General features: G+C 39.2%; 1 protein-coding gene across 1 annotated transcript in view; it reads right to left on the bottom strand.

Moving 5' to 3' along the window:
* Positions 1-15,026, bottom strand: part of BMPR1A (bone morphogenetic protein receptor type 1A) — a 293,674-nt gene that overhangs the window by 173,142 nt on the left and 105,506 nt on the right. The window contains exon 2 of the mRNA XM_029609335.1: positions 6,758-6,885. The gene's annotated coding sequence lies outside the window, so the exon portion shown is untranslated. The remainder of the gene's footprint in view (positions 1-6,757; positions 6,886-15,026) is intronic.

Here is a 15,026-nt window from a genome sequence, read left to right as displayed (position 1 = left end):
TCAGATTGGGTCAACCTGTGGGTAAGCAGACTCTCTCCTCCTGGTTAGCGGACTGCATTTCCTTCTGCTATCAGAAAGTAGACATTCCACTTCAAGACCATGTAAAAGCACACTCAGTCAGGGCCATGGCAACTTCTGTAGCGCATCTTCCCTCTGTGCCGCTTCCTGATATTTGTAGGGCTGCTACCTGGAGTTCTCTCCATACCTTAACAGCCCATTATTGTCTAGACAAGGCTGGAAGACAAGATTCCATCTTCGGCCAATCTGTCTTGCGCAACCTTTTTGCAACTTGATGTACCAACACCCTTCCACTTGCCCGTAAGGGTTCAAGATGCCCTCTACCAAATTCCACCCCAGTTGTTGTGCCTGTTGCACGTCTTTGGGTACATTTGGTGCATATTCAGACATCCTCAGCTCGGTACTCACCCATATGTGAGGACTACCATCTTGCTTGACCTATGTGAAAGCAAGTGTTGCTTACCTGTAACAGGTGTTCTCACAGGACAGCAGGATATTAGTCCTCACGAAACCCACCCGCCACCCCACGGTGTTGGGTTCGTTATGTTTCTTATTTTATTTTTTGGCACTTACTTTAGCTTTTGAACAAGACTGAAGGGGGACAGCTGCTGGTTGCAGGGTTAAGTGCCAACCTGGGCATGCCCAGTAGGTGCCAGTCAAAGTTCTAGAAACTTTGACAAAAGTGTTCCGTGATTGGGCTCCATCCTGTGATGTCACCCATATGTGAGGACTAACATCCTGCTGTCCTGAGAGAACACCTGTTACAGGTAAGCAACATTTGCTATCTTACCCTCTCTATGTAGTTCATTATTTATAGATTGAAAGCCACCAATAGCAAACTACAAAAAGGGACTGGTTATCTATCAGCATATTCATTCAACCAATCAAAATGTAGTATGAAAATCCATAGCTGAAAAAACTGGCGAAACTAAAAAATTGTATGTGGCATCTTACTGAATTAGCCAACAACATACTTCTCATGTCATAACAAATACACATTTGTCACTCATATGATCAACGTAGCTAATATGGAGTGATTTCACAGAGAAAAGAGCTATGAAGTTTGATTCGCAGTCGAGACCAGCAAAGGCTGAGACTGCAGAAAAATCTCCTAGTTTTTCCTCCTCAGATCCAGAAATATATTGCCTGAATATTAACTTACATAACAATGGTGTGATATAACTTTAAATAAAGCATGTTTAAATAGTATAGTATGAAAAGCCCTCTATAAATGCATATAGCAGGGGTTGAAAACCATTTAAAAAATGTAAGCACCAGTCAAAATATTTAGAAGCCAGAGAACATTTTATTTTTTTCTCCTTTATAATTTACTTTTGATTTTTGTTTCACACTATTTTGTTTGCTTGGGATTTTTTTTTTTCCAAGTCTGTTTTTTTTTCCTTTTGGTTTGGTTAATTCTCTAAATTTGTTTGCAGATGCTCTGATAGTAGACTGGAACAACAAAATGACTTCAGCTTATTGTCTGCCTAGCTCCAGAGACAAAATGTAAAGTAAATTTTATGAAGAAATCACTGTGGGTTGTACCTGTTGAAACATCAGGCCAGGCAATTAGCGAGGAGATGAGTAGAAATAAATCCAATTAAATTACTGCATATCAAAGCAACTATTTATAGGAATGTAATCAAGGAAGCTAAGAGACAGCATGTCTCAACCTATTCATTGTTGCTGAGAATTGCCCTAAGAAACTTTTTCATATTGTCAGTACTTTATATTTTATACTTAACTTTTCATCTCAGGAATTGGCTTCTGGATTTTTTTGTGAACAGTTTGCTGATTATTTTGGGAACATGATCTTGCTTATTCATAATTCCATTCCATTTCACAATCCCTTTAGTTTACCCTCCATGACTGATCATCCCATAGTGAAGCCTACTTTAAGTGGGCACTATGACAGTAACTTTTAAACAGCCACGTGGGCAAACATATATGCACGTATGGCGGCTCGCATGAATGGACTTGGCCACTTTATAACATACGCGCGAATATGCATTATGATATAAAATTGGCTATACATACATACATATGCAAGTAGTTTTGTACAGATGCGCGCTTGTGTGCGCAAATGCCAGCTCTACTGCACGAGGGAAGTATTTAAATATGTGTGCTGACGCATTTACCAGTTTCCCTAATCCATTCCCAGTTCGCCCAGGTAAAGGCTCCCTGCTTCCTAACTCCCTAATTAACCTTCCTCCCTTTTACCCTATTAGCCCCAACTGTTCAAACACCAATGACTAGCCTTGATTTTATTTTAAAGCTTACACTCCATCCATAGCAGAAATAAAGTTATTTTATTTATTTATTTAAATTCTTTTAATATACCGATGCTCAAGACCAGGTCTTATCGTACCGGTTTACAATGAACTAGGGGGAAAAAACCAGTTAACAATGGAAGCAAGAAATTACATTATAACAGGGAATATGGAACTTGGTTGTTAGAGAAAAAGGATAGGTTAAACAATTTCTAACTGGAGAACAAAGCAAATAAGCAGAAACGTGAGTGTTTACATGGTAAGCATTATATACAAAATTACGTCGTGTGTAATATAAGGCAAGTTATATTAAAGTGCAGTTAGCCGAGAAATAGTTCCTTTTTTGAGTTGCTGAAGGAGGACGCAACCGCGGGGTATGTAACTGTGGGGGTGATCCTGCGGTTTCTTCAGGGGTATGCTTGGGCGAACAGCCAAGTTTTTAATTTTTTTCTGAAAGTGATATGGCAATGTTCCTGGCGGAGATCTGGCGGAAGAGAGTTCCAGTGATGCGGACCGGCAGTTGATAGAGCACGTTTTTCAATGGTGTTGTGGAGAATGGACTTTTTTGGGGGAACCTGGAGGGTATCTCTGTATGCAGATCTGGTGGGTCTTGCAGAGGCGTGTGGTTTGAGGGGTATGGTAAGCTGGAGCGAGGATTCCTGAAATAAGGTTTTGTGGATAATAGTAAGTGTCTTGAAGAGAATTCTGTGGCGAATGGGTAGCCAGTGGAGTATTTTTAGAATCGGGGTGATGTGGTCCATGCGGCGAGAGTTTGTGAGGATCCTGGCTGCAGCGTTTTGCAGCATTTGAAGAGGTTTGGTAGAAGAGGCCGGGAGACCTAGCAACAAAGCATTACAATAGTCAATCTTTGAGAATAGTATGGCTTGAAGGACCGAACGGTAGTCGTGGAAGTGTAGAAGAGGTCTTAACTGTTTTAGTACCTGTAGTTTATAAAAACCTTCTTTGGTGGTGTTGTTGATGAATTTTTTGAGGTTCATTCTGGAGTCTAGGAATGCCCCCAGGTTTCTCACTTGACTTGTTAGAGGTGTGTTGGTATTGAAGGCTAGCGGGTTATTATCATTGGGGGAAATGATTAGCAGTTCGGTCTTGGACGTATTGAGTACAAGGCAGAGACTTGTGAGAAGGAGGTTGATGGTGTGGAGGCAGCTATTCCAGTAGTTTAGGGTGTCTGAAACTGGATCCTTGATGGGGATTAGGATCTGTACATCGTCTGCATAGATGAAGTATGTGAGGTTGAGATTATTGAGGAGTTGGCATAGGGGGAGAAGATATATGTTGAATAGGGTCGGCGAGAGAGAGAAACCCTGGGGAACTCCTTGTTTGGCAGCTACAGGGTGAGACTCTTTGTTGATTATTTTAACTTTATAGTATCTGTCGCTTAGAAAGGATTTTAACCAGAGGAGTGCAGCCCCTGAAATGCCTATTTCCATCAGACGGTTGATGAGGATTGTGTGGTTAACTGTGTTGAACGCTGCCGAGATGTCTAGCAGGGCTAGTAAGTATGATTGACCTTTGTCGAGACCCAACAGGATGTTGTCCGTTAATGAGAGAAGGAGAGATTCTGTATTTCTGCATTTCCTGAAACCGAATTGCGATGGATATAGTATGTTGTGGGATTCGAGGTAGTCAGTGAGTCTGGTATTGACCAGCTTCTCCATTAGCTTGGCTATGAAAGGTAGGTTAGCGATAGGGCGAAAATTTGTGGGGTTAGATGGGTCCAAGTTGGGTTTTTTTAGTAATGGTTTCAGCGAGGCTGTTTTTAAAGCATCCGGGACAGTACCGTTTGAGAGTGAACAGTTTATGATGTCGGCCAAAGGTTTGGCGATGATGTTAGGGATTGTGAGAAGGAGTTTGGTCGGGATTTGGTCTATAGGGTGCGAAGAGGGCTTCATTTTCTTGATGATAGATTCTATTTCCAGGGATGATGTAGTATCAAAAGATTCTAGAGACCGTTTGTGTGTCAGTGGGGCATGGTTTTGGTCAGGAGGAGGCTGGGAGTTGGGAATGGGGTTGGAAGATAGTAGCGGGATAAGTAAATTTTTTATTTTGTTGTCGAAGAAGACTGCCAGCTCGGAGGATTTGTTTTGTGCTTCTTCTTCCGGGATGGCTGGAGGAATAGGGGTGGTGAGTGTGGCAACATATGAGAAGAGAGTTTTTGGGTCATACAGGAAGCCGTGTATTTTTTTGGCGTAGAAGTCCCTTTTGGTATGAAGAATAGTGGCCCTATAGTAGCTCATTGTGGTTTTGTAGGAGGCCCGTGCAGTGGTGGTGGGATTCTTCCGCCATTGTTGTTCTTTGTGTTGAAGGCTTTGTTTAAGTGTTCTTAATTCTGATGAGAACCAGGGTTTTTTGTTAGTTACACAGTAGGGAACCCTGGCACACGCTTGTGCGCATAAAAAAAAAACAAAACAAAAAAAAACGTACGTGCACATTTCAAGTGACCTTCCTGGAACCCTCATGCCCTGCCCATGCTCTGCGCAGACCACGCCCATTCCCCGCCCCTTTTGCGCACTTTTTGATTTGTGCCATACTGAGAGCTTCTTAAAATCTGCACGGAGGGCGCCAGCCCAAGACACACACGTATCGCCAGGCTTTGGCATGCCTAGGGTGTTGGCAGTGAAATACCTTACAGGATTATTGAGTCCATATATTCCATCTAGAAATTTCTGGTCTTGGCAGCATTACTTGTTTTCTACACCTTCAGTTAATACGGCAAAATTATCTATTACTAGTTGTACTGTGTTCTTCTACATCAACCTTAAGGTACTCAATGCCATGGAACCCAGGCTTTTGCAATTTTGAAAAACATGGCTTTTCAAGCCAGCTTTCTCTAATATATTTAAGACAAAATAAATGGCCACTGCTCTCGATATTTATAGGGTTGAAATGTAATTTTGGTATTTTGGCTTAGATTATTCTATTGCGCTGAGAGGGGTATATTTGTATTTTAGTTATTAAGTTTTATGCTGGGGGGGCGGTTGTTTGTAAGGATTTGCATTTATTCTAATCCTCACTGAGGAGCAACTAAAAATGCAGTAAATAAAAATAAATAAATAAATACATATACAGTTGTGTGTGCTTATTTTGCTTTTTCCTTGGTGGGAGGGGAAGGAGATGAGACTTTGCTTCTTTTTTTTTTTTTTTAAACTACTAAACACTCTTTTTACCAATCACTTCTTCTTTCTGCCCCCCCCCCCCCTCCCAAACCTCTGCTTCCCTCTTTCCCTATAGTTTTTTTTCCCCCACATCATGCCCCTTTCCAGATACCCGCTTCTCTTTCCACCTAACCGGACATTCCTCTGGCTGCAGTCACTCCTCCTGCTTAGTGGCTCGGCTACTGAGTCTCTGCTAGGCCACAACCCCTTTTCCAGCTCTTAGCAGCCCAACTGCTAAATCTCCACTAGGCTGCAGACAGCGCCAGGATTAAATGTTTTGCTATTGGGGCAACCAGAATTTTTCCTCCCCCGCACATACTATTTATGTGTGGGTAGCGTTTATTAAAAACACTTGGTGATTTGAGTTCAAAACGTATGCATTTTAGAACAAAATGCAATAAGAGTGAAGAGTTATGTCAATTTGTGGTGTATTGCGCACAATATAGATATTCAAAAACCAAATTACAATGTCGCCTTCACACAATTATTGAGAGATCTTTAGAAGCAGTTTACATATTATGAGTCAATGATTTGTTATCAAATATATTTTACAAAGCATAATTTTGAAACTATAAAAATTATTTAAGAAAAAAAAAGAGTAGCAGGTCTCCATTACTATTAATCACAGTATACAGAGTAAGGATCCAATTATCAAACTGCATTAGTAGAACCAATACTTAGTGTAAGGCCATAATTTTTCATATCTTTTTTTTTTTATTCATGGTTAGCACAACCTACTCACTATTTGGTTGGCAGAGCTGCCAACCAAATAGTGAGTTGCAGACAGATAGGTATAATGAAATTATACCTAAAATCCCCACAAACTCTTAAAGAATTAACATTAAGAAGGGACATGTCAGTTAAAAAGTAAAAAACTATGTTATGAAACCAGTCATTTTTTTCATTCACTTTCAGCTAGCAGATTAGTCTCTTTTTCTCCAAAAACTGGTATGGAAAGGGTCAGGTTTCATAAACCAAACCTGGAATTAAATTTGCTGTTTCAGGCATGAAAGTGCATAAAAATTCCCTCCACTGTCCAAATGTAATAAGGCGGAGGCAGCTGTAAAGCTGTTTTGAAAAGCATAATTCAACAGTCTGCGCTTCTTCTAAAAATAGTAAGAACACCGACATGCAGAATGATTTTTATTTCCTCTGGCTCCTAAGCTGTATGCAGAATGTCTAGCACTCATCTACTCTCCTTGTCTAATTTTTTCAGAAATGCATTTTTGATGGGGGAAACAGCATACAAATGACAACACCATTTGTCTGAACACATTCTCCAGCTGCCCATACCTTGGTCAGAAATCTTTACTGGGTAGCTGAGTGAAGTGTATCCTGGAATTCTTCCCAAACAGGTCTCATCTGTATTTCCACTTCATTAATTCCAACCCGGTATCAAACTGATGCATAACTCCAACAGTCTGCAAGAAAAAACAGACATCCAAAATGTTATTTTCACCAGTTCCCTAAGAGACATTCTTAAAAGCCCAATTTCTAGAGGACTTTCCTCAGAAGCACCATCCTTGGACAAAGCCAAACATAGCTTACGGGAACAGCAAAAGGCGCAAAGGTTTTCAGCAAACTCATCTCCTTCTTAATATGAGCAAGGAAGACCAAGGCTTAGCAACGCCACAATTTTAAAACAATCTAGATGTACATTAAATAAATCGCAGTGCCATTTCATAAGCGATAGGTCGTAGAGTCCGGTGAGGAGGAGTGGGTATAAAGAAGTCTAATAATTTAAGAAAACAGAGTTTCAAAAACTAAAACAAGATTTTGGTGGGTTTTTTTCCTTTCAAATATATATACATTTATGCTGCAGCTACAGTTTCAAGTACCAGTGGGCTTTGAATGTCAGAAACTGGAAACTTTCCATTTTTAATATCAGTAATATATGAAGATTGTTTACTAAATAAAAGCTCCAGCATTTAGCAACCTATAAATAAAACTTACATCACTTACTTTAGAACTCATGAATTATGTAGACTGTAACAGCATACATAATATTCAGAGCACTGTCAGTCTACGCAGGCTTTAGTTTCTAAATAAACCCGTGTTTATTGTATCTTCTGCCTCTCTTGATTCATCTGAAACATACATATACATATATATACACACACACATACACTTGAAGTGGAACATTTGCATGTATATTTTATTGCATTGAATAATGCTCCATTGTAAAGGGGCCTATGGACGCCAAATCTTTTGTTCCTGTTTCTATCATTTTAACTAGCTTCAGAAAAATAAATCCATGACTAATACACTATTGTTTGGTAATTGTTAAGATGAGGAAAAGTGGGAGTGGATCCAGGTTGTTCCCCGAGTCAGTGGAACATACTCCTGCTTTATCCTGTGAAATTGGTAACTCAATAAGACCAAGGCTAGGGGGGGGGGGGGGGGGGGGGGGGAAGTCTCACTTTGTTGCCACTAACAGTGGCAGGCCAGGCATTCCACCCCAATAGCCCTTTGTCACTGGTGGGAAAGGGGTCTGAATCAGGGTGACTTAGGAAGGCATGTTATGGGTCTTTCATATCTCACCACCCCCAAGACTTAGCATATTCCCTCCCCTTTCTGCATCCTATGATGCACTCAGGTGGCTTGGAGTCCAAGCAGAGCCTCGCTGGCCCCAGATTGGATCATTCGCAGAGGACGTGATTAAGGGGCTGGGTTTCCAGGGTTAGTCAAGACTGCTATTGACTGTGTCAGTTATTCCCCTGTGGGAATTTTCTCTCTCCCTCCCATCCTTCTCTTTTGGATGTATATGTTGTTTCACGATTATATTCGCTTATTTCACAGTAGTTGGCAGAAACCCCAAATCTAGGTTATTTTAAATGTATAAGTAGTAAGTTTTGGATATGCGTGGATGGAATGGTGCAGCATGTGTAGCTGGGGGGCTGCTACATGAAGCAATGTCTAGGCAGTGAGGTCACTGTCTAGCTGCAGGTACTCATGTTGGGTGGTGACAGAGCACCGGGCATGTGGAAAAGGCCTGCCGGAGTGGTGTCGGAAGCCTTGGTGGGCTGTAGGTAGCATACAAATTGATGTGCATATTATGCTTAGTGAGAGTGCTGTTGTGAGGCTCAGGTCTTGCAAGATTTGTAAATAAACCATGGCCTTTGTTAACCCATTATAAGCGTTTGGTGTGTTTTGTGCATGGAGGAATGCCGGGAAAGTCCTCCTGCTCATGTTAGAAATCTTACTATAATCTAATCTGATTAAAACAGATATATGGAATAGTTCCCTCAAGCAAATACAGTTATCCATATCTACCTGAAACAAAATGTTCTTGGAATTTACTACTTTCCACAATGATGCTTAAAGAATAATTATGACTAACAAAAGCGCTGTGCAAGAAAGCAGAATCGCACATTCCTGTATATACAATTTTAGCCAATTGATTTCAGAATTATTGATCCAATAATTAGAACCTAATTATTGATCCAATAGTTGGAACCTAACTGGGAACCTAATTTGCCTTGAAAAATCCCCCCAGCAAAGATGTGTGTTTTGACACACCTCATCACACCCAGTGTGTCTTATAACTACTCTTCCCTCTTCCAATGGAGCACTTTCAAATTATAGTACATTTGCTTCCATTGAAGACTGTTATGGGTAGTGTTTTATGCAACTAAGTTGGAGTCATACAAACTCACTATAGCACTTATTCAAGTTTCAGAAATGATAAGTTGTGTCAGGATTCTTCACTGTTCAGCCACTGATTTGCCAAGAAGCAAAAGGATTGTATTGTCCATCGCAACCATGAAGCAACATAGGGTGCTACCTTCCTGCTTCTTGATTGCAACAGCTATACGAGAAAGCTCTCATTTTGCTTAGTTTCCGAAAATATAACCTGTGTCAGAAAGCATTATTGCTCAGTTCTTAGTTTTACAGGAAGAGGCGGCTCTAAACAAATGGTTTCCAGATCAACTAAAACATTAGAACTCAGCTAATCCTTTCCTTTAACAATGTCTGAGACGAGACAAAATTAAAGATTAAAAAAAACAAAAAAAAACCAAACATATAAACCCCCTTGAACTCCCTTTTGTTCCAGTGTGATTGCAATTAAGAAAACTTTGAAAATTTCACCAATTTTATTAAATCTGCATTTGGTGCAGTTTTAAGAAATATATACAGAGGCTTGCAAAAGTATTTGACCCCTTAAAAATTCAGCAAATTTGTGTGGATTACAAATGACACAGATTGTTTACTACAAACTAATATGCTCTTAAAGTAATTTTTCAAAGTCACAATTCTTATTTCTCTGCATTTTTTGTAAAATAAAATTAAAAACTAAAAAATGACATACAGTCATGACATACAGCATGTTTGAATATATTATTCTTCAGACACTGAATTTGCAGGGGAAAGAAAAAGAGAAAATCAGCAATAAATTGCATCAAAGCTGAAATCAAGTGCCTATTTCTACCATGAAAATAGTATCTGCACAGTAAGGCATTTAGCCACAAGTTACTTTTTTTTTTTAGGGTTTCAGGACATGATGGCAGCATTACCTGCCTACTAAATTTCACCCCATGAAATAAAATATCTTTTGTGAAAACAACTACAGTTAACATACATTTGCTCCCATTATAGAAAGATCATTGATAATTGTGCCCACACACATTTTACATCCAAATAAAGCCTTTGCTGTATACTTAAAAAAGCAAACAAACAAATGCACAATTTGCCTAGAGAGATACAGCAAAGAATTCTTACTTTTGTCTAGCTTCAGAAACTACAATCCATGAAAGTTATGTTCATTGTTAAGTTATGAATATTACAAGGAAAAGAGGTGGCAGGTCCAAACTATGCTGAAGTACCATTTTTACAGAGAAGGGTTAGAATCGAAAGTTATCTGCACAATAAAGCACCCCACTACAAATTTATATTTTCTCAAACTATTCAAAATAAAAGAATTTCAGGAACCGATGACAGCTCTTCCTGTAGCAAAAGGCGTTTTTTTCAATCCAGAACTCCCTTGAACGGAAAAGGTATACTGTGCCAAGCTTTTATTCCAGTTCAAAAGGGATTTGGAGCAAGGAAATTTTAAATCTGAATTTCTGACAAGAATAGCTTTTCCCCTATTGTGTTCCTATAATCATTCTTGAAGTGAAGCATTACCACAAAAAAAAACCCTTTAGCTCTAGAAATATTGGTCATTTAGAGAAAAACTGTAGGTAAAATTGGTACATGTCAGCTACAAGATCTTTGCACCAATAAAAAAAACTCTGGTTGTTCTGAAAAAATGATGTATTGTTTGGCTAGGTAAAAGCAAAAATCCAAGTGTAGAAAAAATATGTGGCTAATCACAAAAAAGAATCAAGATAGCCAGAGAGAGCAAGAAACCATTAGTAACAAGGGATGCTATTATGAGGAATTGCTGATTGGGGACAGATGAAGCAGATTAAAAGAAGACCTACCACTCAAATCTCTTTTTCTCACAGGTAAAGGCAAAATGGGAGAGGGGTCGCGAAAGCAGGGACAACACATCCCAAAAGCATCTAATAATCAAACAAACCTGACCTACTTTGGTCAAGTAAGGGAGGACACAAGTGAATCAATCCATCGGCTTATACAAGATTTGGGTAAGCAACAGATCACGGTCAACAAAATATGTGCATTTATGGACTTTAGCAAGAGTAAAAGGAGATCTGTAAAGGAATCCCAAAAGACATGTGACCCAACAGCCAAGGAGCACCAGAAGAAACAGGCAGAGCAACTGGAAAATGTAATGGATGAGACACCAATGAAAGAAGTTTGCAACAAGGGCAGATGAAAGTCTTGTTGATCGATCTTATCGTGCTTTTTTACTTTGAGTGTCAGATTAGGTAGTCTATCCTTCTATTGAATCCCAGAAAAAATAACTTTCTCCACACAAGCCAGGAGCCCATCCACCAGCTCCTTAATCTCTGGTCTTTTTCTTACATTTCCTATTCACTTTGCTCCTTGGCCTGTCTTAACATTAATATATTTCACATTAAAAGGGACCTATCAATATGTCAGAAATAAATCTGATATTTTGCAGAGAAAATAATTACTGAGACAGTCCTTCCAAGAAAGATGCAAGACTAGAAGAGCAGGAGACAGATAACTTCCTTAAAATAAAAAACAAATAGAAGAAAGTTAAATCAATGTGCTAGTAGTAGAGGAGTATCTCAAAGAATCAAAGTCACCAAAAACAAAGTGAAAAATACAAAACATCAAAGCTGAGACATAATGCATCATCTTAAATTCATATACTCCAAATATAAACTGAAAACATCAGAAAAATAAAAGCTGCAGAGATATTAAAGAAAAGCACATTTGTAACAGGGTTACAAACAGGGTTCTCCATAGACAGCAGAATGAATTTGCCATAATGCATGGGTAACATCAACACAGCTCAGAAAGGATGCACATGTGTGGGAGTTAATCTCTTCAGAGTTTAACCTTTAGTGAGGCAGCTGAAATTCCAGGGAGGTAGGGGAGAGGGGGAGAGAGGAGACTGGAGAAAGGTACCAACAAGAAGAGTTGATTTGTATAATGCAGTAGAGACTGCTTTGTAATAATCAACTCCTCTTGTTGACATCCACCTTTCATTTATTCAAATGATAGAAATTCATCAGTCATATCATAAGAACATAAGATATGCCATACTGGATCAGACCACGGATCCATCAAGCCCAGCACCCTGTTTCCAATAGTAGCCAATCCAAGTCACAAGTACCTGGCAAGTACCCAAACATTAAATAGATCTCAAGCTAATATTACGTATTGATTAATAGCAGTTTATGGATTTTTCCTCTAGAAACTTATCCAAACCTTTTTTAAATTCAGTTACACTAACTGCCAAAACCACAACCCCTGGCAATGAATTCCAGAGCTCAACTATATGCTGAGTGAAAAAGAATTTTCTTTGATTTGTTTTAAATGAGCTACTTGCTAACTTCATGGAGTACCCCTAGTCCTTCTATTATCCGAGAAAGAAAATAACCTATTTACGGTAACCTGTTCAAGTCCTTTCATGATTTTGAAGACTTCTACCATAACCCCTCTCAGTCGTCTCTTCTCCAAACTGAACAGCTCCAACTTCTTTAGCCTTTCCTCATAGGGGAGCCATTCCTTGCCTCTTATCATTTTGGTTGCCTTTCTCTGCATTTTCTCCAGCACAACTATATATTTTCTGAGATGCGGCGACCAGAACTGCATACAGTATTCAAGGTGCAATCTCACCATGGAGCAATAGAGAGGCATTATGACATTACCATTTTATTTGCCATTCTCTTCCTAATAATTCCTAACATTCTGTTTGCTTTTCTGACCGCCACAGCACACTGAGCCGACAATTTCAATATATTATTCACTATGACTCCTAGATCTTTTCCTGGGTGGTAATTCCTAAGATAGAACCTAACACTGTAACTACAGCAAGGGTTATTTTTCCCTATATGCATCACCATGCACTTGTCCATGTTAAATTTCATCTGCCATTTGGAAGTCCAATCTTCTAGTCTCACAAGCTCCTCCTGCAATTTATCACAATCCGCTTGAAATTTGACTACGCTGCATAATTTTGTGTCATCTGTAAATGTGATCACCTTGCTAGTCATATACCTTTCCAGATCATTTCTAAATATATTAAAAAGGACCGATCCAATTAGAGATCCCTGAGAAACAGCACTGTTTACCTTTTTCCAATGTGAAAACAGAGCATTTAATCCTACTCTCTATGTCCCTGTCTTTTAACCAGTCTGCAATCCACAAAAGGACATCGCCTCCTATCCCATGACTTTAGTTTTCTTAGAAGCCTCTCATGTAGGACTTCGTCAAACACCTTCTGAAAATCCAAATACACCACATCTACAGATTTCACTATGCTCACGTTTATTCAGCCCTTCAGAAAAATGTAGAAGATTTGAGAGGCAAGCCGGGTAAATCCATACTGGCTGTATTCCATTAAACCATTTCTATCTAAATGTTTTGTGACTTTATTCTTTATAATAGTTTCCATAATTTTTCCTGGCACTGAAGTCAGGCTCACTGGGTTATAGTTTTCCGGATCCCCAGGAGCATTTTTAAAATATCGGGGTTACATTGTACCAGAAGACTGGAAGGTGGCCAAAGGATGATTTTAATGAGAGGTTACAAATTAATTGCAATAGGTCTGCAATTTCATTTTTTAGTTCTTTCAGAACACTGGCATGTAATCCATCCAATCCAGGTGATTTACTACTCTTCAGTATGTCAATCTAGCCTACCACATCTTCCAGGTTCACCATGATTTGGTTCAGTTCATCTGAATCGTCACCCTTAAAAACTATCTCCGGAATGGGTATCTCCCCAACATCCTCTGCAGTAAACACTGAAGCAAAGAAATTGTTTAATCATTCCATGATGGCCTTATCTTCCCCAAGTGCCCCTTTAACATCTAATGGTCCAACCAAATCCCTCACAGGCTGCTTCAGATATATTTTTAAAACTTTTTATTACAAATATTTGCCTCTATGTTCAACTTCTTTTTAAATTCTCTCTTAGGCTGTTTTATCAAATGTCTTATATTTAACTTGCCAATGCTTATGTTTTTCCCTATTTTCTTCTAATGGATCCTTCTTCCAATTTTTGAATGAAGATCTATTGGCTAAAATAGCTTCTTTCACCTCACTTTTTAGCCATGCTGGCAATTGTTGACCTTCCTTTCTCAATGTGTGTAATACATCTGGACTGAACTTTCAAGATGGTATTTTTTTTTTAACAATGTCCACACCTGTTGCATAATACTAACCTTTGTAGCTGCATCTTTCAGCTTTATTTATTTATTAACTATTTTTCTCATTTTATCAAAGTTTCCCTTTTGAAAGTTTAGTGTTAGAGCCGTGAGTTTACTTACTGTCCCCCTTCCAGTCATTAATTCAAATCTGATCATATTATGATAACTATTGCCAAGCGGCCCCACCACGGTTACCTTTCTCACAAAATCTTGTGCTTCACTGAGAATTAGATTTAAAATTGCTCCCTCTATCATCTGTTCCTGAACCAAATTGCTCCATATAACTATCATTCATTCCATCCAGGAACTTTATCTTTCTAGCATATCCTGATGTTTCACTTACCCAGTCAATATTGGGGTAATTGAAGTCTCGCAAAGTACAAATAATGCAGATAAATGTTCAATCCTAACAGAATACTCCAAACAGCGTATTACGGTTAAGAAGTTTTAATATTTCAATTGGCAACTCCACAGTTTTAAACGAACACCAGCTTAATAGCGTCCCCCGACACGGTCCCGTGTTTCGCCGCGGGCTGCATCGGGGGGGATCGCCATACAGGAATTCACACAAGAACTGTAAAACAAACAAATTGACAAAAGTCAGGATAATGAAGGGACTTACAGCCAACCTACATACAATGCAAAAGTTATATGATACAGAGAACTATAATATAACATACCTGGCAACAGCATTCAAATAGTAACAGGGAGCGCAATGCCCTTCATAGTTGACAGGTATTTAAAGGAGACAATGGCGCCAAAACCTGCAGGAGAACCAACCACGTGAGTCCAAGGACTCCGTTCATTGGTTCC

This window comes from Rhinatrema bivittatum, chromosome 7 (genome assembly GCF_901001135.1).
Source record: "Rhinatrema bivittatum chromosome 7, aRhiBiv1.1, whole genome shotgun sequence".
In the NCBI taxonomy this organism is placed as follows: domain Eukaryota; kingdom Metazoa; phylum Chordata; class Amphibia; order Gymnophiona; family Rhinatrematidae; genus Rhinatrema; species Rhinatrema bivittatum.
This window is presented reverse-complemented; position numbering and strand designations above follow the sequence as displayed.